Source organism: Stegostoma tigrinum, chromosome 39, assembly GCF_030684315.1.
Source record: "Stegostoma tigrinum isolate sSteTig4 chromosome 39, sSteTig4.hap1, whole genome shotgun sequence".
Classification (NCBI taxonomy): Eukaryota; Metazoa; Chordata; class Chondrichthyes; order Orectolobiformes; family Stegostomatidae; genus Stegostoma; species Stegostoma tigrinum.
This window is the reverse complement of record NC_081392.1, coordinates 20,680,184-20,706,202: the sequence shown is the minus strand read 5'-3', so window position 1 is coordinate 20,706,202 and position 26,019 is coordinate 20,680,184. Positions and strand designations below refer to the sequence as shown.

Sequence of the window (26,019 nt, the reverse complement as noted above, 5' to 3'; positions counted from 1 at the left end):
CTCCACCTTATCTATTCCTTTCATAATCTTATAAGTCTCTATAAAATCTCCCCTCATTCTTCTGAGTTCCAATGAATATAATCCCAGTTTACTCAGTCTCTCCTCATAAACCAACCCTCTCAACTCTGGAATCAACCGAGTGAATCTCCTCTATACTCCCTCCAGTGCTAGTATATCTCTTCTCAAGTAAAGAGACCAAAGCTGCACACAGTCCTCCAGGTGTGGCCTCACCAGGACCCTATACAGCTGCAGCATAGCCTCCCTGTTTTTAAACTCCATCCCTCGAGCAATGGCAGACAAAATTCCATTTGCCTTTTAATTACCTGCTGCACCTGTAATCCTACTTTTAGCGATTCATGCACAAGGACACCCAATTCCCTCTGCATAGCAGCGTGCTGCAATTTTTTACCATTTAAAACACAGTCCATTTTGCTGTTATTCCTACCAAAACAAATGACCTCACATTTATCAACATTGTACTCCATCTGCCAGACCTTTGCCCACTCACTTAGACGATCTATATCCCTCTGCAAACTTTCAGTGTCTTCTGAACACATTGCTCTACCACTCACCTTAGAGTCATCTGCAAATGTTGACTCACCACACTTAGTCCCCAACTCCAAATTATCTATGTAAATTGTAGACAACTGAGGCCCCAACACTGATCCCTGAGGCACACCGCTGGGCACTGACCGCCAACCAGAAAAACACCCATTTACTCCTACACTTTGCTTGCTACTGGTCAACCAATCCTCAAATTGTACCACTCCAACATGTGGATTTGACATCAGCAGACACTGAAATGTGATAAACAGTACACAACAACTGGAACACACTGATATTACCAGTTCAGACTTTCATGTCCCACAGCCCCACAATTGTCACGCAGGTGGGTAATGTCTATGGAAGATGTCACATCCTCACAGGGGGCCATTCACTCTGTGGTAACACTTTAACAAGACAGATGCACAACCTCCCATCGCCAGTTCTGAGATTCCTAAAATGGTGGGGATCCCAAGTTAGATAGGTAACTGTCACACAATTAATAACTAAGTGAGTGAGAGCTGGCCATAGAGACAGGGACAGAGTTTCCATTGGAGGTCACAGGAGCCTGTATGTTGGGCTCAGTTACATCCAAATAATAGGAAGACTAGATTCCCTACAGTGTGGAAACAGGCCCTTCAGCCCAATAAATCCACACCGCCCCTTGGAGCATCCCACCCAGACCCAACCCCATCCCCCTATAACCTACACACCCCTGAACACGACAGGCAATTTAGCATGGCCAATCCACCTAGCCTGCACATCTTTGGACTGTGTGAGGAAACCGGAGCACCCGGAGGAAATCCACGCAGACTCGGAGAGAATGTACAAACTCCACACAGACAGTCACCTGAGGCTGGAATCGAACCCGGGTCCCTGGCGCTGTGAGGCTGCAGTGCTAACCACTGAGCCACCGTGCCACATCCAGATTAGATTAGACCAATGCAGAGGGCAGAGGTAACCAGGTTAAGATTAGCGTGATGACAATAATACTCCTCCCTCAGCCTTGGTGAGTCTATAGTTGTGCAATGGGAACCACATTGGTTTTCTAACCATATTGAATTATTATATTTCTGTTCAATAACTATCAGCCTTGAGCTTTATTTTACACTGCATTATCCCATCTTCCTTATTGTTATCAGCCACTAGCAAAGTATCCTTGGCCTTGTGAAAAATACTATAGTAAGATTTAAACATAACCCCATGACCTTGACTGAGTCAGGGAGTTCCGAAATCAAAGTATTAACTGTAGGATGATATTGTGTTGAAGTTTGGGTTAGGAGTGGGCATAAAGTGATCATAGTTCTTATGCTGGTTTACTGCGCTGCTTCAGATCAGCCTGAATTAGCTCTGCACGCAAAAACCCTTCAAAGTAGGCAAGAAGCTGTCACATCTCATCATTTCAATAGCTCTTTTTTTATATTGATTCATGGGTGAGAGCTAGGCCAGCATTTATTGCCCATCCTTAATCAACAGAAGGGGGAGTTAAGAGTCAAACACATTGCTGTAGGTCTGGAGCCATATGTAGCCCAGGCCAGGCAAGGATGGCAGCTTCCTTCCCGAAAGGACATTAATGAAGCATTAATAAGGAAGGGCCACTTAACTCTGATTTCTCTCCACAGATGCTATCAGACCTGTTGAACTTCTCTAGCAATTTCTATTTTTGTCTTTTCTTTACTGAATCCACAGCTCTTTCAGTTTTGAGTGAACTAGATGGGCTTTCTCCTGACAATTGACAATGAATTCATGGTAATCATTAGATTCTTAATTCCAGATTTTTGCTGAATTCAAATTCCACCATCTGTCATGGCAGGATTCAAACCCAGGTTCCCACAACATTGCCTACAATAATGCCATGAGGCCATCACCTCGCCAGCTAACTTTCTGAAAACGCTTGCTTAGAGAATTAAGCTTAAAGTTCTTAAACCTGAAGTGAATGCCTGCCTCACACCTGACAGTTATTCCGGGCCAGTGGAATAGAATCAGCGATATTTCCCAACCAACTAGACTCGAAAGACTGTGGTTGTAACAAACAGGCAGAAAATGGAGTCCCAGACAACATTCATATCAGCTCTGAAGAAGACTTCTATAGGACTCAAAACGTTAACTTTGTGTTTCTCTCTCTCCTCATTCACTGCTGAGTTTCTCTAGCATTTTCTGTTTTACTGCAGATTTCCAAAGTGCACAGTGGTTTGTTTTTATGCCAGTTTATTTCCTGCTGTTTATGTTCACAATATTCCCAATCACTTCCCAGGCAATGAATTACTCCTGCCATGCTTTATAGTTGCTTTATAGCTGGTGAGAGAATGCTGTTGGTTTAAGAGATTATTGTGCCCTGGGATTTCTTTTGAAGAGAAGTTTTGAACATGGAGACGGTAAGCTGGCTATTGAAAACCCATAAACTAAACAGTTGGGAGGCCTTGGTTTTTGTTTGAAGTTTGGAACAGTAGAAGCAGCCTGCCTGGGTGTGGCCAGCTCTCCCAGGCCAGCATTTCTAGATTTTTTCTTGCTTTTAGGTTTCGTTTTATGCAGATGTTGTTAGGATCTCAACAGGGCAGAAGCTGTGGAGTTTTGAAGAAACAGAAGCTATCTTTTTTCACTCTCAGTTACAGCTGGAAACTAAGGTTTCTCTCTGCTGCTGGGTTACCAGTGAGACAAAGCTATTTTTCTGAATCTGCCTTTTTGCTAAGAGGTATGATTGTGGAATGTTACGATATTAGGATATTTAATTAGTAACAGTTACTGTATCCATTATTCAGTTAAGTTTTCCAATAGAGTTAAGGTATTCTGAATTCTCTCTTTTGATGTACTTGAATGATAGACATAGAGTCATAGAGATGTAAAGCATGTAAACAGGCCCTTTGGTTCAACTCGTATAGTGCCAACCAGATGTCCTAAATTAATCTAGTCCCATTTGCCAGCATTGGGCCCATATCCCTCCAAACACTTCCTGTTCATATCTCCATCCAGGTGCCTTTTAAATGTTGTAACTGTACCAGCCCCCACCACTTCCTCTGGCAGCTCATTCTACACATGCACCACCCTCTGTGTGAAAAAGCTGCCTCATAGGTCCCTTTTGTGTCTTTCCACTCTCACTTTAAACCTATGCCCTTTAAACTTTGGACCCCTCTACCCTGGGGGATAAAGCTTTGACTACCAATCCTATCTATGCACTTGATGATTTTTATAAACTTCTATAAGGTCACCCCTCAATCTTCCTTGTTCTGTGGGAATTAGCCCCAGCTTATTCAGCCTCTCCCTGTAGCTCAAACCTTCCAACCCCGGCAACATCCTTGTAAATCTTTTCTGAATCCTATCAAGTTCGGCAATATCTTTCCTACAAAGCCAAAACTGAATACAGTATTCCAAAAGTGGCCTAACCAATGTCCTATACAGCTGCAACATGACCTCTCAACTCTTATGCACTGACTAATAAAGGCAAGCATACCAAACGCCTTCTTCACTATCCTGTTTAACTTGGACTCCACTTTCAAGGAACTATAAACCTGCTCCCCAAGGTTACGTTGTTTGACAACATTCCCCATGTTCTTACCATTAAGCATAGAACACAGAACAGTACAGCACAATACAGGCCCTTCAGCCCATGATGTTGTGCTGGCCTATTATCCCAATAAGATCAATCTACCCTCCTTACCCTACATTTTTCAATCCTCCATGTGCCTATCCAAGAGTCGCCTAAAAGTTTCTAAAGTATATGACTCCATTACCACTGCCAGCAGCGCATCCCACACGTCCACCACTCCACTACCTTCTGTCTTGCGCACTTGCCTTCACGAGTGAAATGCCTGTGACAGTAGACTGACTCTGGCCTACCTCCCAGTACCCACCTCCCATGCTCTGGATCAGCTCTCTAGTATGGATTAGCCCATGTATAAGTCCTGCCCTGATTTGCCTCTCTGAAATATAGTGTTTAAATAACTGTGTTTTGCTTAACTTCAGGTAATTTGACTGATCAAATTCCACGTAGAACACTCACATTACATTTGCCTTTAAAAAAGAAAACATTAGGGCCTAGACTTTCTTCTTAATTTTTTTTTGAGGAGGCCTGGTTTGGTCTATAACAGTTGGAATATAACCATAACTACCCACAATGACTGGCAATGATGCCAGACCAAATGTGGCCATTCTGCCTATTGTATCTGTCCTATCAGCAACTCTTTTACTGGATTCATCCATGTGAATCCTAAATTTATTCAAGGATTAACAACCAAATCCTGATGCATTTGTATTAAATTTCTCTTCCTACTGTGTTAATTGAAGCATTAGTCATTTTTTGCAAGTTTGATTTAAACAGCCGATTAAGGAATTGAACATGCAGTTTAAATTTCTGAACACTACTCTTCACACAAGGCGATTTAGTTCTTGTGTTCATAACTCTGCTGAAAAAGCTTTCTTCTGACTCCCATTTAAAGGCTCATTGATATGGAACCTGTCTCAGCTGTTCTTTCTGTATACAGCATGAATCACGAAGTCTGTTTCTCTCTGTAATGTCACCTCTGTCTCTCACTGATATTAGGAGTTAGTCGGGGTCTGTGTGCATGCAGCAAGAAAGTCATTCTAACTTCATTGATGTCTTAATAACTCTTCCACTTCTGATTGAGTCGCACATCCAGCTCACATTACCTTCCATCCTGCTTATTTCCCTTCATGAGTGAAATGCTTATGATGTATACTGGCTCGGGTCTACCTCTCATGCTCTGGGTCAGCTCTCCAGTATGGATTATTCCATCAGCGTATTTGTTTGAGTTTACAATATCAGTGTTTCATTTATTTGCTTGTTAGTTTGGGTGTGCCGTGGCATTGTGTAGACAGGGATGTTGTTGTGTCTGGATTGTTACTGAATTAATGCAGTGCCAGTCAGTTATTTTGTCCACTTACTCAACATTGTTGCCTCAGTTCCAGAACATTATGTACTCACTGACTGCCCCCAGAGGCATAAGCATATCATCTCGTAATAACTCTGGGCACTGGTCTGTAAATTCTAAAGAATCAGATTATAGCCCTTCTGGCAGCACGTGACAATTGCTCAACATAATCCTCCCAAATGAAAATCTCAAAGTAGGGTTTAGAACTTGGTAAAGCCAACAAATACTAAGGAAGAACATCAATATTGATTAAACAGCACTTAATGTTAGAAGTATGGGACCAAAGTCTATGAGAGGCAGTGGACCTAACACTATCAGCATTGGAGCTGACATTTACCCATAACCATTTCTTCTTTTGTCAGGGCAGTAATACAGACAAAATGCATCATCTCTGAATCTCCTTCCTACTCATCTCAACCTCACATCTTTCCCCTCCGTCTTACCCTGTTTCAGGTTATTCAAAGATATAGCTTGGATTTCCTACTCAATTTTCTATCCATTGGTTGGCATTGGATTCAAATTTATCTGAACTCAAGTTGACATCTGCTGGCTCCATCCAATGATGCAATCTAAAGCCTGTAAGTTGACCTTGATCAGTTGGCCAGATACTTGTTGCTGAGTCATTGTTAGAGCTACTTTAACCTATATTAACCTTCCTACTTACCGATATTTTCATCAGAACATCCAAAACCATCACGGAGCATCAGTGCTGATGGCAGGATGTCAGTGCACATTCATGTCTTCATTACCAAGAACGTAGAGATCTGTCACTGGATCCCCCTAGTTGCTAACAATGCTTCTCCTAAGTTATAACATTCTTCATGTAATTCGTCATCAATTCAAAGCATTGTCCTTGTCTACTGTGAATTTAAAATTCATTATTGTTCATTAAGCCTGATTCATTCTAATAGTCCAGCCCTCCTCTCTACTTTTCAAGTGCTTTTTAATCTTTATCAGATGTTAATTTGAATGAAAACCCAATGTCTGGCTGCTTTTTAAAGACTCTTCCTTTTGATAGGTGACTTCAAAGGGAGTTTTTTTTTCAATCTCTGCTTCCTGTGACTAGGAAGCTCAAATCTCTAAACAGGGTTTTTTGTTATATGAATTCAGAGCCACATCTGAGAGTACGGGATCAAGTCAAACTGGTCAAGGAGAAGACAAAGAGAAGAGCTAAAGAACAAAGAACATTACAGCACAGGAACAGGCCCTTTGGCCCTCCAAGCCTGCGCTGACACATTTTGTCCTTCCACACTAAAACTGCCTTCTCTTACCATATCCCTCTATTCCCTTGCTATTCATGTTGTTGTCCAGGTGCTTCTTAAACGCTGCTAATGTGTCTGCTTCCACCACCTCCTCTGTCAGCACATTCCAGGGACTCACCACCCTTTTGTGTGAAAAGAACAGTCTCCAGCTTTGCGAATCTTTGTTTCTTGATATCACATGGAATGTTTCGAATTGGCTGGAGGCTGGTATCTGTGATGCTAGGGACCTGAGCAAGAGACTGGAAGGGTCTATTGACTGGGAAGTGGATATGGTGCGCTCTCGGAATGCCCTGGGGTAGTTAATCATGCTACATAAATGCAATTCTGATACATCAAATACACTCTTCCTCTGATTCAACAGAATCCCTGTTGATAAAAGTAGCAAGTCCTGCCTCGATTTAAATTGGGAAACTTTCTTGACTAACTGTCAAGTGAAGTGATTATAAATTGGCTCAGTGCCTTGATCTAAACAAGTTTAACATTATTGTCCTATTGCAGAGGAACTGGCAGATGCTGACAAGCAGGTTCCTCGTAGGGTGTATGGTGAGAATGGGAGTTCTGGCTGGTGTTCCCTCATCCTCTCTCAAAGACTCAGATGTTACCTGATTAAATCAACTCACTGAATATTGGGCTGTAGCTGGAGACCGCATTCTTCAGGAAACATGGCACAAAGTGCCAAGATTTGTACAATGCTACCTCAGGGTAAAGCCTCTGCATTAAACTCCATGCCGACTCGGTAACACTAATAGTTTTGTTTTGTTCAGATGAATAAACATTGTGCACACGAGCATAAATATTTCTGTAAGAGTTTGAGACCACCCTCGCAGCCAGTTTCATTGTCTGTCATGATGATAAAATCTATTTTATTTTGATAATTATAATTACATGTGGGCCGGAATAGCTGGAAAATATTCCCTGGAATCTGGGACAGGCTTTGCTCCTATGCACTCTGAGGCTCGCACTGTCTGTCATTCCCCATTATCGACTGACAGCTAAATAAAATATCTAGAACAACGTGTTTCAGTGTCAATGTGCTCCCCTCATCAAACTGTGATTGCAAATGAAGTTAGTAATTGACCTTATTTCCTGGAGGGAAGTGACCGAAATTCACCCCAGCCCCTTCCCCCATAATGACTCATTGTTTCAGCAAAACAGCAACATCTTTTTGATGCTATTATTCTCTGGAGAGATGGGTCAGATGTTCAGAAGCAATCTGTGTGTGAGATATATGGCTTAGGGCTAGAGATTCTTGTTTTTGGACAGGAGGCAGATGAAGTCCACTACAGAGATGTGCAAGGTGGTACATTTTGTTAGGATGAACGTGGACAGAAAATAAAAATGAAGGGGATATGATCCTTAAATAGGGTGTGGGAGCAGAGATACCTGGGTGTACATGTGCACAGGATATTGAAGGTGACAGGACAGGTGGAGAGATTGAGTCCTGGAATTAATATACAGGGGCAGAGAGCACAAGAACAAGGAGGTAATACTCAACTTATACAGATAGCTAGTTGGATCCCAGCTGAAGTATTGTGTACAGTTCAGAGCGCCACTCTAATATGAAGGTTGTAAACTCATTGGGGTAAGTGTGCAAGTGATTAAGAAAATGGTTTCAGTGATGAGAGGTTTCAGTGATGAGAACAGATTGAAGAGGTTGGGACTGCCCACCTTAGAGAGAAGAACACTAAGGGGAGATCTGATGGACGCTTTGAAAATCATGACCTGGCTGGCTAGAGTAGAAAGGAAGAAATTGGTCCTGCTTGTAAAAAGTTTGAGAATGAGAGGGCGCTGACTCCCAATGGATTTGCAATCATAGCAAAGGTGATGTGAGAAATTAATTTTTCACCTCGTGAGCAGTTAGGGTTTGGAAAGCACTGTGAAGGCAGGATCAGTTGTATTGAAGCAGACATTGGATGATTATTTGAACGGAAGAAATGTACATGGACAGTGGGAAAAGGCAAAAGAATGGCACTAAGGCATAAAGGTCATTGGACACCTGACACAGACATAGAAACATAGAAGATAGGTGCAGGAGCAGGCTATTCGGCCCTGTGAGCCTGCACTATCATTCAGTATGATCATGCCCTGACCATGCAATCTCAGTACCACATTTCCGTTTTCTCATCATCACACTTTGATCCCTTTAGCTCCAAGGGCCACATCCAGCTCCCTCCTGAATATAACTAACAAATGGGCCCCAACAGCTTACAGTGGGACAGAATTCCACAGGTTCACAACTCTCTGAGTGAAGAAATTCTTCCTCATCTCAGTCCCGAATGACTTACTCCTTATTCCTGATGGACTGAATGATCTCCAGCTCTGCTGTAACACTTCTGTGACTCTGTGAGCACTAATTTTGTACCTGAAACCCAGACATTTCCATGTGTGCTATTGCTCAGATACCAGGCTCACTGTGCCATTAGTAGGATGTTACCATGTAATTTATCATAACCCCATTGCCTGAATTCCTCAGCACTGCTGCTGAGATGTTGACATCTGACCCATGTTGTCTGACTAATCAGGTTTCAAGCTTCAATAAATAAGAATACCATCTGTTTAATTCTGCAGACTGCTGTTTTCAAGAGAGATAACAACCACTAAAAAAGAAATTTAACGGGTGTTACCATTACCATCAGGCAAGTGACTTCCTAGCTCCTGGATGGTTCAGCGACTTACATTCGGTGTGAGAGTGAGACAGTTCCGGCTGTGCAGTTAGAACCTGGAATTCACTGGGATATCAGATTCCTAAGCTCAGATTGATAACATGGCACCTTGCCTCCCCACCCACCTCCACCTGATACTATGGCATCCCCAACAACATAAATAAGCTGCTCAATACATTAATGTACTCTCTAGTCAGCCATGGAAGAGGTATAATGCAGTCAAGTGCCGTTTAGGGGATTATCCCTGAAGCGAACATCAGCTGCAGATGTGTGTGGGATGATGGAGGGCTTCCACTGTTGATTTTATCCTGTGTCTATGAAGCATTTAACCAGATGCTTCCAGTTTCAATAACTCATGTCTGGCCCAAAGGCAGATGTCCACCTCCTCGTGTGTGGGAGAGAAATGCACATCTAAAGAGCTTCTCAGATGGGAGAGAAAGGAAAATCATATTAGAGAAACTAATAAAGAATAACATGAGCATGAGGAAGAAGATTTAAAAAAAACAATATATTTCAGCAATTTAATTACAAACAGAGTAGTAACTGCAGTAACAGCAGCGGCTCAGGCATGCAATGTTGAACCACAGCGTTGAAGTTTGGCTGTTTCACCTTTGGGTTGTGGCATACTTTGTGCATCTTGGTTGAGCAGAGTAAAACTTGCAGAATGTCCTATCACAACTCCTGAGACTCTACACACTGAGGAGAGAGTAGACGGCCTCAAGGAGAGAGGGTTGCACTGAGGAAGTGAGGGTAGGCCTGGTTAGCAATAATAAATTGCTTATGGATATCTCCTGAAATTCTGGAAAGTACAATAGGAGTAAAAAAGCTGCCTCCTAAACTTGAGGTATTTCTTTCTTCAGTGTATTGCTATTGCAAAATCATGAGCTCCTTTCTAAAGAACCATATCAGTACTGCTGAAAACAAGACACATTCTATCAAACTCTCCTGTGTAATTTGCAGAAAAAAAACTGGAAAGGGATAACAAGATTTATTTTCTATCAGAAGTGGGGTGCTGGTGTTTCGTAAATGGATTGTAACTGGGAGAAGCATTGCCATGGACTATGCATCCAGTGATGACTGACAATTAACTGCCAAGATTTGTTTAAGTTTTGAATGAGGTAATTGTGTCTGACTGGTCAAGGTATTGCCCTGACAAATGAACCAGAGCGAGGTGTTCCTACTTTGTTGAGTTGAAACAAGCGCAATGCATATAGATGATCTTTTTCACGACCAAGAACACAGCCCTGTATATTCATCAATGTAATGTCCAATACACTCCATGCGTAGTTCCAATTTACAATCCTAAACTGACTATCTGCATAATTCTTCACCTGCTCAGGATTTTGTAGCACATGTTGTTTAATCACAGAATCATTTTGAGCATTGGACAGTGAGTTTTAAGTTCTGCAAGGGATTAATGGGGTATGGTATAAGCCTACTTATTGTGAACGGTGGGATGGACATGCTTTTTGAAACAAAGCATCAGTTTTGGGACATATGGCCTCTCTATCTGGCATCAGACAGGCACTGAAATTCATATGCATGATAGGCTTTTTAATTTGACAACATTCCATTAGTGATGAACTCCACTTAGAATCACAGAACCCAAAGAGTGTGGAAGGAGGCCATTTGGCCCATGGAGTCCACAGCAGCCCTCTGAAGAACATTCCACCCAGACCCACCTGCCACCCTATCCCTGTACCCTGCATTTCCCGTGGCCAATTCACCTAACCAGCACATGCCTGCATACTCTGGGAAATTTAGCATGGCCAATCCACCTTAACCTGCGCATCTTTGGACTGTGGGAAGAAATCAGAGCACCCGGAGGAAACCCACGCAGACATGGGGAGAATGTGCAAACTCCACACAGACAGCCACCTGAGGCTGGAATCAGACATGGGTCAGATACCGAGTAAATCTCCCTCTACATTATCCCCATTAAACACTCCCAGGACAGGGACAGCACGGGATTAGATACAGAGCAGTGCTAACCACTGAGCCACCATGTCATTCACTTGTGCTGCCCCTGCACTATAGCAGTGTCAAACAGCAAGTTTGACACACATTCTGATTTTCTCAGATATTATCAGTCTTGCTACCCAGTTACTCTGAAATACATAATTTGTGGAAAGCACCTGGCTCACTCTAAGACCCACTGTTCATACACTGGCTGCTCTCAGTATCTTTGGCCTCTGAGTCCTGGATCAGGGGTAACAATTCCTCTAGCTGAGGAGTAACATTTATCAAGACCTTATACAAACATGTAACCAATAAACAAGTGCAGGCCACTCAGTCTTTCCAGCCTGCTCCCCCATTCAATAAGATTGTAGCTGATCTGATTTTAACTCCAACTCTGCATTCCTGCAAGCCCCAGACAATATCTCACTTCATTGGTCATCAAGAATCTATCTCCTTCTGCCTTAGAAATACTTAAAGATTCTGTATTTTGAGCAAGGGTATTCCAAAGGCTTTCAATCGATTGAGACAAAAACAAAATGCTTCCTCATCTCTGTTTAAAATGGACACGTCTTTATTTTTAAACTCGGAACCCTAGCTCACACCTAACGGGAAACATCGTTTCCACATCCGCCTGGTCAAGTCCCTTCAAAATTTTCTTTGTTTCAATGAAGTCATGTCTGACTCTTCTGAAATTCCAGAAAATATGGGCCTAGTTTTTCCTAGTGTGATTCTTAAGAGGATTGGATACAGGGTAAAGCTCTCTCTACACTGCCCCCATCAAACATTCCCAGAACAGGGACAGCGCAGGGTTAGGTAGTATATGGCCCTCTACCGTGTCCTCCAAGAAACACCTCAGGGGGGGCAGGGGCAGCATGGGGTTAGGTACAGTAGGGTTCTATCCATTCCTATGTGCACTATTGCTTGCCCCTGCTCTTCGACATTCCAGCTTCCACCCTCTCATATGATTCTGAGTATCTTTCTGTTCGCCATCCTACACCATTCTCTCCTCCACAAACCTCTCTGTTTCCACTGCCCTGTCATTCCCAAAATTCCTCCATCCTGCTCTACATTGCTCCAAACACATGGAAATTTGTTGTGGATGATGAGATATGGACAGACAAATTTGCCTTGGCCCCATTGTTTGCAATTCATTGCTGCTGCTGGCCTCCTTTGTATCTTGTTAACTCCAGAGAAGACTAGCTCCTGACACTCTCTCATTGTGGGGACTCGGGTTTAAAATTGCCATTCGATCTCAGCTGCTCCTCGACACTGACTGGGATGAAAACAAATGGGTCCATTAGCTGCGGCAGCAAATTACAGCAGAGACAATTCCCCAAACTGAGGAGCCCAGGCCAGTTTGGAATTACACAGATAGGCAGCCTAATGGTTTTGATTGAAATACTTCATCAACTTTATCAGATCTGGGACTCATGAGTTTACTGTTATTTAGAAATTGCCCGGAGCATAAACATTATAAAGTTTTGCACAGAGATTTTCACAAGATACTGGAATTACCCACCAATGTGATCATGGGGAAACAAGCTAATCCTATATCAGATTTGGGGCTGTGTTGGACATTGCTGTCTGTGCCAATTTGAGGAACAGTGGGCTCGATGGAACTTTCTAAAAACCAAAAACTTGCTGTTCTTCCCATCTCAGTGGTGATTATGTTTATGAAATGCCTGATAGGAATCCAACTTGAATATTATAATCTGAGTTTAAGGTCACTATGACTATTTATTCAGAGGAATCAGTCTTTATTTTAATATGACTATAATTGGAGTGAAAAAGGTTTGTTAATAAGGTTTCTTACTTAAATGTTAAGAATAACACAGTTAATTATCAAAGTTAGTCAACGATCATGAACAGACCCCAGGCGAACTTTTCCCAATTCATTACAGTGCCAGATGGAATAGCTCAAAATGTTAACTCCCCAGGTGAGGAGCAATGAATTAGCCCCATTCACCTTCCTAGTCACTGCCCACCACCGTCCCCACCACCACTTCTCGGCTCGTTGCAAATAAGGTCAATTTCAAAAAGATCCCACCTTTGGGGATACCATCCTCCCAGAGTCAAGGAAATGAATTCATCTAGGCTCGGTTGGATTCGTTAAACAAGTCAGGTTTATTAAATACTAAGTATGAGGAGAATTAGTAACATAACACATACACTCACACGTACACACACATGCACAAACAAAGCACATTCTCACATCCTCTCTTACACATACACTCATACCATTCTCATACACGCTCACTTTCTCACACTCACACGCATTCTCTCACACACACACACACACACAGACATTTTCATACACACACTCACATCCTCTCTTACACATACACGCATACCATTCTCATACACACTCACACACTTTCTCACACTCACACACATTCTCTCACACAGACACACACACACAGACATTTTCATACACACACTCACATCCTCTCTCACACATATACTCATACCATTCTCATACACACTCACACACTTTCTCACACTCACACACATTCTCTCACACAGACACAAACACACACAGACATTTTCATACACACACTCACATCCTCTCTTACACATACATTATTCTCATACACACACACTCTCTCTCAAACACACAAACACATACACACACATTCTCTCTCTCTGAAACACACACATATTCATTCTCTCTCTCCCTCAAGCACACACACAAGATTAGAAATAAAAGTGGATTGCAAGAGGATGAAAGTTTAAAAAACACAGATACATGGATCATTCTGAACTGTTCGAGAAGCTCTCGTAGCTGAATGTTACAATGGGGATTATCAGTGGTATTAACATACCTGGTAGTCAGTAGTTGAAAAGACAATTTTTGAGAGTCTTAGTTTTGTAGGCTGCTTGAAATTCCTTTACCCCGATTCCTTTTCTTAAGCAGCTGGCAACACTCAATGAGAGAGCGTCTTCTCTTACCTGCAATAGCGGGGTAACACCGGCATGTTTCTTTGACTATGATCCATGCTCAAACCCAAAGGTACACACTAGAACATTCAGTCACACTAGTGCATTCCAGTGGAGTCGACTGGCAGGTAGGAGGAGAGCACCAGCCTGCCACTCTTCCTGCCAGTGACATACTCCCTGCCATCAAACTCAACTAAATCCAAAGATGTACAAGTTAGGTGGATTAGCAATACTAAGTTGTCCACAGTGTCCGGGAATGTGTGGGCTATGTGGTTTAGCCTTGGGAAATGCAGAGTGGTCTGGGTGGGAGGGTCAGTGTGAGTCGATGGGTCAAATGGCATGCTTCCACACTGTAGGGATTCGATGATTCTATGAATTCAGCATAAAAGTACATTCAATTGTAGCCATTGTGGCAGAGTCATAATGAGAGAGAGAAAGAGAGAGAGAGAGGCATAAAGGTAGGGAGATGGTAGAAGAAGAAGTGGAAAAGATGGAGGGAAGAGAGAGGGAGGGAGGGGGACAGGTAGAGGGAGGGAGGGAGACAGAGGAAGGCAGAAAGGTAAGGAGATGGGGTAGAGGGAGAGGGAGGGAGGAGGAAGAGACTGGGAGAGTGAGAGAGAGAAGGGAATAGAGAAAGGGGGGAGACATAGAGGTGGCGAGGGAGAGAAGAGGGTGAGGGGGAGAGGAGGAGAGACAGGGGAGGGAGAGAGTGGAGGAAAATGGCAGTGGGGGAGAGAGACATTAGAAATATGTGAGAGAGAAAGTGACAGAAAGAACAACAGAGAAGCAGAAAATATTCTGAACATGTTGCCCATACACTCCCAGCCAAGTAAACTGGGATCTGTACTCTATCAGAAACAGGTTAATGGAATGCTCCAGAAATTCACCACCTTCATTTCATGTTAATTGTTCCACAGATGTAACTTGTGTTGATGGGAAATAAAACTGAATGCATTTCAGAGGGGATTAAAAAATAAGGAAACAGAAATTAGAAATTAATTAGCTACCTGTTGCTGAAACGTGGCCATTGGTGTCTCAGTTGCCGATGGTAATTAGGTAAGTGACTCATTCCTGTTTTTGCAGTAACTGCAACTCCACACATCTTTCTTAATCCACGCTGCTAGAATTTAATGAGGCATACCCTCCATTGTAAAACTCTTATCTGTGTCTGCAAATGAATAGATTATTCCTCGCTCCTGGTTTACAATCCCATTCTCCTTCCAAACCTGGTTTTAATGATCACACCAAATGGGGACAACTCATGGGCTGGTAGGAAGCAGTCAAGATGTTCTCAACTGCCAGGACGCATTAAAACCAAGGAACCTACCAGAGGCTCAGCAGATTGCTATTAATGGCTTCATTAAGAAGACACTGAAGAAAATTGCCAGCTCAGAATTCAGAGATAATGGGAACTGCAGATGCTGGAGATTCCAAGATAATAAAATGTGAGGCTGGATGAACACAGCAGGCCAAGCAGCATCTCAGGAGCACAAAAGCTGACGTTTCGGACCTAGACCCTTCATCAGAGAGGGGGATGGGGGGAGGGTACTGGAATAAATAGGGAGAGAGGGGGAGGCGGACCGAAGATGGAGAGTAAAGAAGATAGGTGGAGAGGGTGTAGGTCGGGAGGTAGGGAGGGGATAGGTCAGTCCAGGGAAGACAGACAGGTCAAGGAGGTGGGATGAGGTTAGTAGGTAGCGGGGGGTGCGGCTTGGGGTGGGAGGAAGGGATGGGTGAGAGGAAGAACCGGTTAGGGAGGCAGAGACAGGTTGGACTGGTTTTGGGATGCAGTGGGTAGGGGGGAAGAGCTGGGCTGGTTGTGTGGTGCAGTGGGGGGAGGGGATGAACTGGGCTGGTTTAGGGATGCAGTAGGGGAAGGGGAGATTTTGAAACTGGTGAAGTCCACATTGATACCATATGGCTGCAGGGTTCCCAGGCGGAATATGAGTTGCTGTTCCTGCAACCTTCGGGTGGCATCATTGTGGCAGTGCAGGAGGCCCATGATGGACATGTCATCAAGAGAATGGGAGGGGGAGTGGAAATGGTTTGCGACTGGGAGGTGCAGTTGTTTGTTGCGAACTGAGCGGAGGTGTTCTGCAAAGCGGTCCCCAAGCCTCCGCTTGGTTTCCCCAATGTAGAGGAAGCCGCACCGGGTACAGTGGATGCAGTATACCACATTGGCAGATGTGCAGGTGAACCTCTGCTTAATGTGGAATGTCATCTTGGGGCCTGGGATGGGGGTGAGGGAGGAGGTGTGGGGACAAGTGTAGCATTTCCTGCGGTTGCGGGGGAAGGTGCCGGGTGTGGTGGGGTTGGAGGGCAGTGTGGAGCGAACAAGGGAGTCACGGAGAGAGTGGTCTCTCCGGAAAGCAGACAGGGGAGGGGATGGAAAAATGTCTTGGGTGGTGGGGTCGGATTATAAATGGCGGAAGTGTCGGAGGATAATGCCCCGCATTATCCTCCGACACTTCCGCCATTTACAATCCGACCCCACCACCCAAGACATTTTTCCATCCCCTCCCCTGTCTGCTTTCTGTAGAGACCACTCTCTCCGTGACTCCCTTGTTCGCTCCACACTGCCCTCCAACCCCACCACACCCGGCACCTTCCCCCGCAACCGCAGGAAATGCTACACTTGTCCCCACACCTCCTCCCTCACCCCCATCCCAGGCCCCAAGATGACATTCCACATTAAGCAGAGGTTCACCTGCACATCTGCCAATGTGGTATACTGCATCCACTGTACCCGGTGCGGCTTCCTCTACATTGGGGAAACCAAGCGGAGGCTTGGGGACCGCTTTGCAGAACACCTCCGCTCAGTTCGCAACAAACAACTGCACCTCCCAGTCGCAAACCATTTCCACTCCCCCTCCCATTCTCTTGATGACATGTCCATCATGGGCCTCCTGCACTGCCACAATGATGCCACCCGAAGGTTGCAGGAACAGCAACTCATATTCCGCCTGGGAACCCTGCAGCCATATGGTATCAATGTGGACTTCACCAGTTTCAAAATCTCCCCTTCCCCTACTGCATCCCTAAACCAGCCCAGTTCATCCCCTCCCCCCACTGCACCACACAACCAGCCCAGCTCTTCCCCCCCACCCACTGCATCCCAAAACCAGTCCAACCTGTCTCTGCCTCCCTAACCGGTTCTTCCTCTCACCCATCCCTTCCTCCCACCCCAAGCCGCACCCCCCGCTACCTACTAACCTCATCCCACCTCCTTGACCTGTCCGTCTTCCCTGGACTGACCTATCCCCTCCCTACCTCCCCACCTACACCCTCTCCACCTATCTTCTTTACTCTCCATCTTCGGTCCGCCTCCCCCTCTCTCCCTATTTATTCCAGTTCCCTCCCCCCATCCCCCTCTCTGATGAAGGGTCTAGGCCCGAAACGTCAGCTTTTGTGCTCGCTTGGCCTGCTGTGTTCATCCAGCCTCACATTTTATTAGCTCAGAATTCAGTTCAGGTTCCATCGGGCAAGAGGAAGGTTCAAAGTGGATTTTTGGCACTCATTCCTTTATCAGAACTCATCATCCATATAGCATCCAATAAAAGAAACTTAAATGTTATGAGTCCCAGAGGAAGTGCTAAAATTGATTATAAATTGGGTAAAAAATTGTTTTTCTGAAGCTTGGATGGATTGAAAGTAATCAAAACTTAACTGAGGATAAAAATGAAGACCATTATCTTTCTCTTTCTAATTTTCCTATTTTTCAGTTTAAGCCTCCTGTATTTGTTTCAAAAACAAAGTTGCTGGAAAAGCTCAGCAGGTTTGGCAGCATCTGTGGAGGAGAAAACAGACTTCACATTTGGAGTCCGGTGACCCTTCCTCAGACCCCACCAGACCTGCTGAGCTTTTCCAGCAACTTGGTTTATGCTCTTGATTTCCAGCATGCGCAGTTCTTTTGGTTTTTATCCTGTATTTGTTTGTTCCTTTGTGGGGTTGCTTAGCACAGGTAGCACAGCTCACCTGTCCATGAGTTTGGTATTGGGAATTTGGAAACTCAGGGCATGACACAGGTCATGACACTCCTCCCAATCTATCCTTAACCACTATCTTATGTACTATCATTGCCTGACGTTAGGCTCACTTTCGATGGCTGCCAGATGAGGAAGCTTTAGCTGTGATGCCCTTCTTGGGATCAAACAGCCCACCAAGAAACACAACATAGGCTCCCATGTGGAGATCCAATCATTATGATGTGTAATCTGCTGTCTGAAAGCAGATCCAATCAGAACTTTCAAAAGAGAAATGGATAAGTATGTAAAGGAAAATGTATAATGCTATGAGGAAAGAATTGGGAATCGGGTTGATTCGAGAACGCTTTGAAAAGTACAGCAGAGACAAGGCGGGCTGAATGGCCTCCATCTGTGCAGTAAATGTTATGATTCGCCTAATATAGGACGACCTAATTTGGCACTAAATGTTATAGTTGTTCAACTCCATAGAATTGCTTCAGCATGGAAGCAGGCCACCTGGCCCATCATATTGACACTGATCCTACAAATGGCATCCAACCCAGACCCAGTCCACCTCTTGTAACTCTGCATTTCCCATGGCTAATCTACAAAACCTGCACATCTTTGGGCTGTGTGAGGAAACCCACACAGTCACAGGGAGAATGTGTAAATTCCACATAGACAGTCACCTGAGGGTAGAATTGAACCCGGTTCCCTGGTACTGCCAGGCAGCAGTGCAATCCACTGAGCCACTGTGCCTCCTGATCCCCCAGGGTGCCAGACTCTCTCTGTAGACGTACAACATTGGGGAATCAAGCCAAAGTTGAAATGTCTCAATTTTTACACACCTCAATGTGCAGCTCTTAAAGGATGATCTTGATTTCGTGTTTAGGATAACTGCTTGGTGAGACCACTGCACTGAAAAATACAAACCTTCAGCCCCTCAGCATTCACACAAGACAAACTAGTCGCAAGTATTAATGTAGAGTGAGCTGAACTGCCAGGACATTGAGCTATTTTCTGTGGGCTGGGGAAAACCCATGTGTCCCATTGCTCTCTGTTTCAACATTCCAGCAAAGTCCATTGAGGCAAGAAACTGGTGTCTTTCAGCTTTAATGTGGTTTTAACCCTCACCAGCTGAAAACCCACAAAACATTGCAGAATGGATGAAATATAATTGCTGTACTTGTGGGCCACTGACAAGTGTGTTCCATAAATGTGAAATAAAATAACTGAAGTTGAACCCTTCAATAGACTCAATGTGTTCAGTGATTTATTCCACCAGTTGGAAGCTTCTAGTCCCAGCACCGGTGACTTTTTGAAATGTTCAGATAGACATTGCTAATACACCAGGTATCAGAAAGACAAAGTGGAACAGATTTAGCTTCGGTTAATGAGGAAGCTACATGCTGTCATGTTAATGAGATGTTGGAAAGCTAATCCATCAGTTTATGGTTTCAAGTTTCAGCTATTATCTTTTAATGGAAAAGCAGAAAGACTGATTGGAAGAGGCACACCCCTTTAGGATCACAAATCGGCTGGAACTGGTTGTGAATATTCCTTTGCCAGCATCTCTCCGCGCATAAGTATGGTTCCGACTGAAGTATCAACAATTTCTTCCACATTTCAGTAAATTCATTAACCCAGTTTTGCTCATCGGAAACCAGAAAATGCAGACAAGGAATTTTACTCACACTGGGATCATTTATATTTCATTGTTTCACGTTTCATGATTCATGGTTTGAATGATGCTGGGGACAGGTGGGAAACAGATTAATATTAATATTTTATTTGCTAAAAGTGAGTGAAAGGTCAACTGCGGAACACAACGGAATTTGAATCAGGGATGTCTCTCAGACTGAGGTGGAGACCAGCTGCTCTAATCCTTGCCCTGACTGATCAGAGTTCCTTTTTGAGTATCATTTGGGTTTTGGAGCTAAATGCTGTTTAACTTATTCTTGTGCGAGGGTGATTGCGTCTGTCAGGATGGGTTAGAGGACAAGAGATAATGGGAACTGGAGATGCTGGAGAATCTGAGATAACAAAGTGTGGAGCTGGATGAACACAGTAGGCCAAGCAGCATCTTAGGAGCACAAAAGCTGACATTTCAGCCTAGACCCTTCTCTGGGGAGAAGTTTTCTGAGCAGAATCCCAATCTTGGGTATCATTCAAACATTTTCCTGTTGATGGCTCACCCAGAGTTCCACTCACCGGGAGTCATAAAGCACAGAAAAGACCCTTCAGCCCTTCGATGGTACCAACCAATGTACAATAACCCCACTTTCCAGCACTTGGCCCATAGCTTTGAATTTAATAACATTTTTAACATTTGTCATGCCAGCCACTTCTGCTGCCATCCCAGGGGCTGGGTGAGATGCTGAGAAACCGGGTGAACTGCTCCACCATCCTGTTTCAGGAAGCAGACAGCGTGAGGAGACCATTCCCTGTCCACCAGCGTGCATTGATTTTTCCTGCTGTGGGAATTGAAATGTGTCTAATGATCTGGGGCATCATGGCACTTGGGAGAGAAGGAGCTCCTTCCATTGTTTGGAAACACTGATACCAACACAAACATTTTCTGCTGCTTTCCCTGGGGCTGTTCTCCTCAATGGCTCCAAAGTTCAAACATTTACATGGTGCTGAACATAGCTTAGAGAATTGTGCAGCCTCTCATGTTGAGTCACTATTGCTGTCTCTCTCTGCCTCTGTCTCCTTCCCTCTTGCTCACTTGTGATATGAGTTTCACCATGTTTGCTACAAGCTGGCCGAAGTGTGTATTTAAAAACTGAAAGAACTGCAGATGCTGTAAGTCAGAAACAAAAACTGAAATTGCTGGAAAAACTCACCAGGTCTGGCAGCATCTGGGTAGAGAAATCAGAGTTAATGTTTCCGGTCTGGTGACCCTTCCTTAGTCTGCTGACCTTTTCTGTTCTAAGGAAATGGCACTGCACCTGAAACGTTAAATCTGATTTCTCTTCTCAGATACCGGCAAACCAGCTGAGCTTTTCCAGCAATGTTTCCGGTCTGGTGACCCTTCCTTAGTCTGCTGACCTTTTCTGTTCTAAGGAAATGCCACTGCACCTGAAACGTTAAATCTGATTTCTCTTCTCAGATACCGGCAAACCAGCTGAGCTTTTCCAGCAACTTCAGTTTTTAGGCCACATGTGTTTACCGCTAGGGAGGGTGTCCTCCGGGTCATGTAACAAATTTGTGCTGCTCATTCTTCTCTGCACTTGACATCCCAAAGTAAAACTAAGTGGAAGATGGAAGACATGAGTTAGAAAGTATAACGTTGAAGGGTCAGTGGACCTAAAACACTAACTCTGCTTTCTCTCCACAGATGCTGCCAGACCTGCAGAGCTTCTCCAGCAATTTTGTTTCTGATTTCTAGAACCAACATGATGTGGAGGTGCTGGTGTTGGACTGAGGTGGACAAAGTCAAAAGTCACATAGCACCAGGTTATAGTCCAACAGGGTTATCTGAAATCACAAGCTTTCGGAGCACTGACTTCGCCTGATGAAGGAGCAGTGCTCCGAAAGCATGTGATTTCAAATAAACCTGTTGGACAATAAAGTGGTGTCATGTGACTTCTGACCTTGTCCAGAATTTACAGTGCTTTGTTTTCTTTTTGTACAGAGAAAGGTTTCTGACCGAGATGGTCCAGTGGTTGCTGAGATCTGAGCAACATAAGTGAGCAATGTATGCAATATTCCCACTTCATTCTGTTACCTCCACTCTGTGAGTGGCCAGTCATGCAGAGAACCAGTTTGCTTTGAGTATCTGCACCTTTGCTGCCAGGGTAACAATAAGACAATGATGACCCACAGGCCTGTGGCTTCCCTGGGTTTGAAGCCTCCAAATGAATTGAGCTAAGGCCAGAAAATGGTAAGACAAAATTGGCAGAGGGTCACTAGCAGGGATGGGAATGACATTGCAATAGGATGAGGGTAAGCGTCACTGATGGTAGATCAGAGGAAGATGGGAGTAGATAGGTTAGGGTATACCTACGAGATTTGCTAGTGTAAGAATTGTTGTGCTCAGTAAGGGTTGGGGTTACAGAAGGAGGATATTTGCTCTCACAAGTGCCCGCCTCTCACCTGTACTCCCCCCATTGAGTCATCAAACCTCCCGCTGGTTTGAATTTTGGCTTCACCCTTCTGCTGCTGAGCTCCTTGGTCATTTACAGCCATCTTTGTTTGTTCAATGAGGCTGCTCCACAGTCATTGTCATCTTTGTGTTTGCCTTATAGCCCACATTGTCAAATCCAGGGGCATATCACACAACCTGAGACAGTCTTGTGTTTCCATGTTTGATATTTTTGTAACAACATCTTGACAATGCTTCAATTTTGACTGTCCCAACCAAGTTTACTTTGAATATTGGAACCAAATCTGACTTGCGTGGATTTTCATCCAACCTGCCCCTGTTAATAGGTCATATAATTGGACTCCTATCACTGAAACTATTGTGTATCTGAGGTGCTGCTTTCCTTCCTTTTATGTGCACGTTTCTGAAAGTTAGAATTCAGGCATTGCTGTCCACATAACCATCATGTTATTTTCACTCATGTCTTAATTGACTGGATTTGATCTTATTATTGTCATTTGTACCCAGGTCTAGTGAAAACTTTGGTTTTGCATGCAGTACAAACAGATCATGCCATGCAAAGTGCATTAGGTTAATAGAACAGAGCAAGGAATATAATGTTATAGCAGCAGAGAAGGTGCATAAAGAGTGAGGTCAACATTAAATTTAGAGCTTGAGAGGTCCTTTCAAAAGTCTAAAAGCAGAGGTGAAGAAGCTGCTCTGAATCTGTTGGGGTGTGTGTTTAAACTTTCATATCTTCTGCCTGAAGGAAGTATTTGAAAGAGATAATAGCTGGAGCGGAGGGGCCTTTTTTGATTATGCTGGCTGCCTTCCTGAGGCAGTGGGAAGTGCAGATGGAGTTAATGGATGAAAGGTTGGCTTGCGTGATGGACCGGGCTATGTTCGCAACGGTCTGTAGCTTCTAAAGGTCCTGGGCAGAGTGACTGCCGTACCAAGCTGCGATTCATCCAGATAGAATGCTTTGTATGGTGCATTTATAAAAATTGGTAAGAATCTTTATGGACATGCTGAATTTCTTTAGCTGCCTGAGGAAGTAGAGACGTTGTTGTGTTTTCTTGACCATGGCATCATCCTTTTGGTTTTGAATTAGTGGCATGTGGATTTTAGTCATTATCAGTGAGGAATTTAATCAATAACTTTTTGATCTTTTTTGGAATCATGTTTTTAAACCAGAATATGTCATACAGCAGTCACTTGCAGAGCATCCTAGAGTGATCATGTGACTTGGAGACAGTAGGGGCTGCAGATGCTGGAAGCTAGAGTCAGTAAATGTGGATCCGGGAATGCACAGTAGATCAGGCAGTATCCAAGGAGCAGGAAAGCCAGTGTTTCTAACCAAAACTCTTCGAGTCTTGACAAAAGGTTTCGACCCAAAACATTGACTTTCCTGCTCCTCAGATGTTGTCTGACCTGTTGTGCTTTTCCAGCTCCACATTTATTGACCCTTGTGAGTTTGTGTTGTGAGAGGTTTATGACCGCGGACAGTAAAAACAGGAAGACATTCACTTGCCTTTTGTTTCGAAGAATCAAGAATTGATTGTATTGCATAAGAAACTCCATGTAATGGAAAGCTTTGTTGGCAGTTCACAAAAGAACCAAGTGGGGTTAGGTATTAGAAGACTTTCTCCTAGAGAAAGAATTAGTTCAGAAAAATATTGTTCGGTCAAAACCCTGTGAAGCAGTTATTTGAAACTGAGAAGGTCTAATCTCAGTTATATGGATGATCAAAGAAGAGACCATCAAACTCTCAATCCCAGGAATCAAAATAAATAATCCAATCAAGCCTGTAGTCATGATTTTGAAGGGAACTCTCTCTGGTATTTTGGGGACTGTGAGGGAATGGTGTGGGATAAATGGAATTTCATTTTGCTGTCTGCTTTGATATCTTTCAAATTGTATAATTCACTGGTTTGTTTTATTTTACCTTCATTTCTTTAATGTAATAACCTTTTGTTTTAAATTTAAAACCAAATCTGCAGCCTCGTGAGCTTATGTTTCAGTGAAGTACTACTGTGTTAAAGAAGGAAAGTAAACAAAATCTGATCTATCAAACCAGATTTCAGTCTGGGACCTGATTTGTCCAGTAGTAACATCACTTTGGTTTTGTTGTTTCCAAATATCAATGTCATAACGCTGATTTGTGATTGGGGAAGTTCACTGTTACCAATCCTCCTTTCTCTAAGCTAGATCTAAGCAACAGTGTAATTGATCAATTATAGAGACCGACCAGTCAAGAGTCTTAACAAGAAGAGGAATTGTCCTACAAAATAATATTATGTAGTTTGTTGCACGATAACTATTGATAGAATTCACATTGACACGTCAGACATATTTACAGGCATCAGGAGCCAGGTATGTCATATTTCTCTCCAACAGAAATTCACACGGGGCTGTCTATTTCTGCACCCAGAGACTGTGATATCATCAGGTTGGTTGGAGCTAATGCAATTTCAACATTCACTCTTTCAAAACCATTATCTGAAACAACAGAGAGCAACACTGTCTCAGTCAAAAGACAGTATAATTGTATTTACATGGCTTCTTGTATGTGGCAAAATGCCTCATGACTGCTCAGGAGTGTTATCAGATAAAATTTGACGCCAAGTGAAATGAAGAGAAATTTGGGTAGCTGGCCAAAGGAAAAATTGGTCAAAGATCTAGGAATCAAGGAGCATCTTAAAGAAGGTGAGGCAGAGACAGGTAGGTTCAAATTCCAGAGCTTAGAGTCCAGGCATCTGAAGGTACAGCCATTAAAGCCAGATACACTCAAGTGAACAAACTTTGAGAAGCACAGAGACCTTACACAGCTCAGGGCTGGATGCACTTATAGATCAGACCAGTCAAGGACATGGAAGGATTTGAAAGCATGGGTGAGATTTTAAAATTGAGATGCTGCTCCACAGGGAGACTGGATGAGTCAGTGAACATAGCGGTGATGTGTAAATAAGACTTGGGCAAAGACGTGCACAGAGATTTCATGATTTAAAGCTCTACAGGTGAATTTATGCCAGGGTTTAGTTCAGGGGACTGTGGCAACGCTGAGATCCTAATGTATCCCACTGTATTCATGACACAGTGTGTAGAGAATATGTGCAAGGCTGATAGGCAGAGACTAGAATCTAAAGCAACAGAAAACTAAATGATGGCCCAATCTGGTGAGTTAAGTTGTTTTGAAGCAGAACTCATTACTTTTTGGTTAATTAGGGACAAAATCACAGGAATAGTTCCTTCCCCTGATCAGTATCTATTGAAACCTATTGAAGAGAGCAGGATATGAATGCGTTAGGTGTGTGCAGAATCAGAATTGAACTCCTTCAAATAAGATAAATAGACACAAAAACTGAAATTGCTGGAAAAACCCAGCCGATCTGTGAAGAGAAATAAAGTGATTTTATATGAGAAACCTCTCAAGTCTTTTTGATTCCAAAATATTTTTGCTTGGAGCTGGAGGAACACAGCAGGCCAGGCAGCATAATGGGATCAGGAAAGTTCATGTTTTGGGTCGGGACCCTTCTTCAGACATGGGGGAGGGGGAAGGAAGAACAGAAATAAATAGAGAGGAGGGTTTGAGCTGGGGAAGATAGGTGGGATGGTGATAGGTGAGTGCAGGTAGGCAGTGGTCAGAATTGGTCAGTGTTGTGGGAGTAGAGGATAGGTGAGAGAGAAGATAGACAGGTTGTATCAGGTCAAGGAGGC

General features: G+C 43.6%; 1 protein-coding gene across 3 annotated transcripts in view; it reads left to right on the top strand.

Annotated features, from left to right (window-relative positions):
* Window positions 1-26,019, top strand: part of LOC125447626 (leucine-rich repeat and fibronectin type III domain-containing protein 1-like protein) — a 347,709-nt gene that overhangs the window by 127,242 nt on the left and 194,448 nt on the right. Inside the window, exon 1 of one of the 3 annotated variants that reach the window (XM_048522196.2) lies at window positions 5,972-6,007. The exons of the other annotated variants lie outside the window; for them this stretch is intronic. The gene's annotated coding sequence lies outside the window, so the exon portion shown is untranslated. Of the gene's footprint in view, window positions 1-5,971; window positions 6,008-26,019 lie in introns of those variants that run through there. 3 annotated transcript variants of the gene reach the window in all.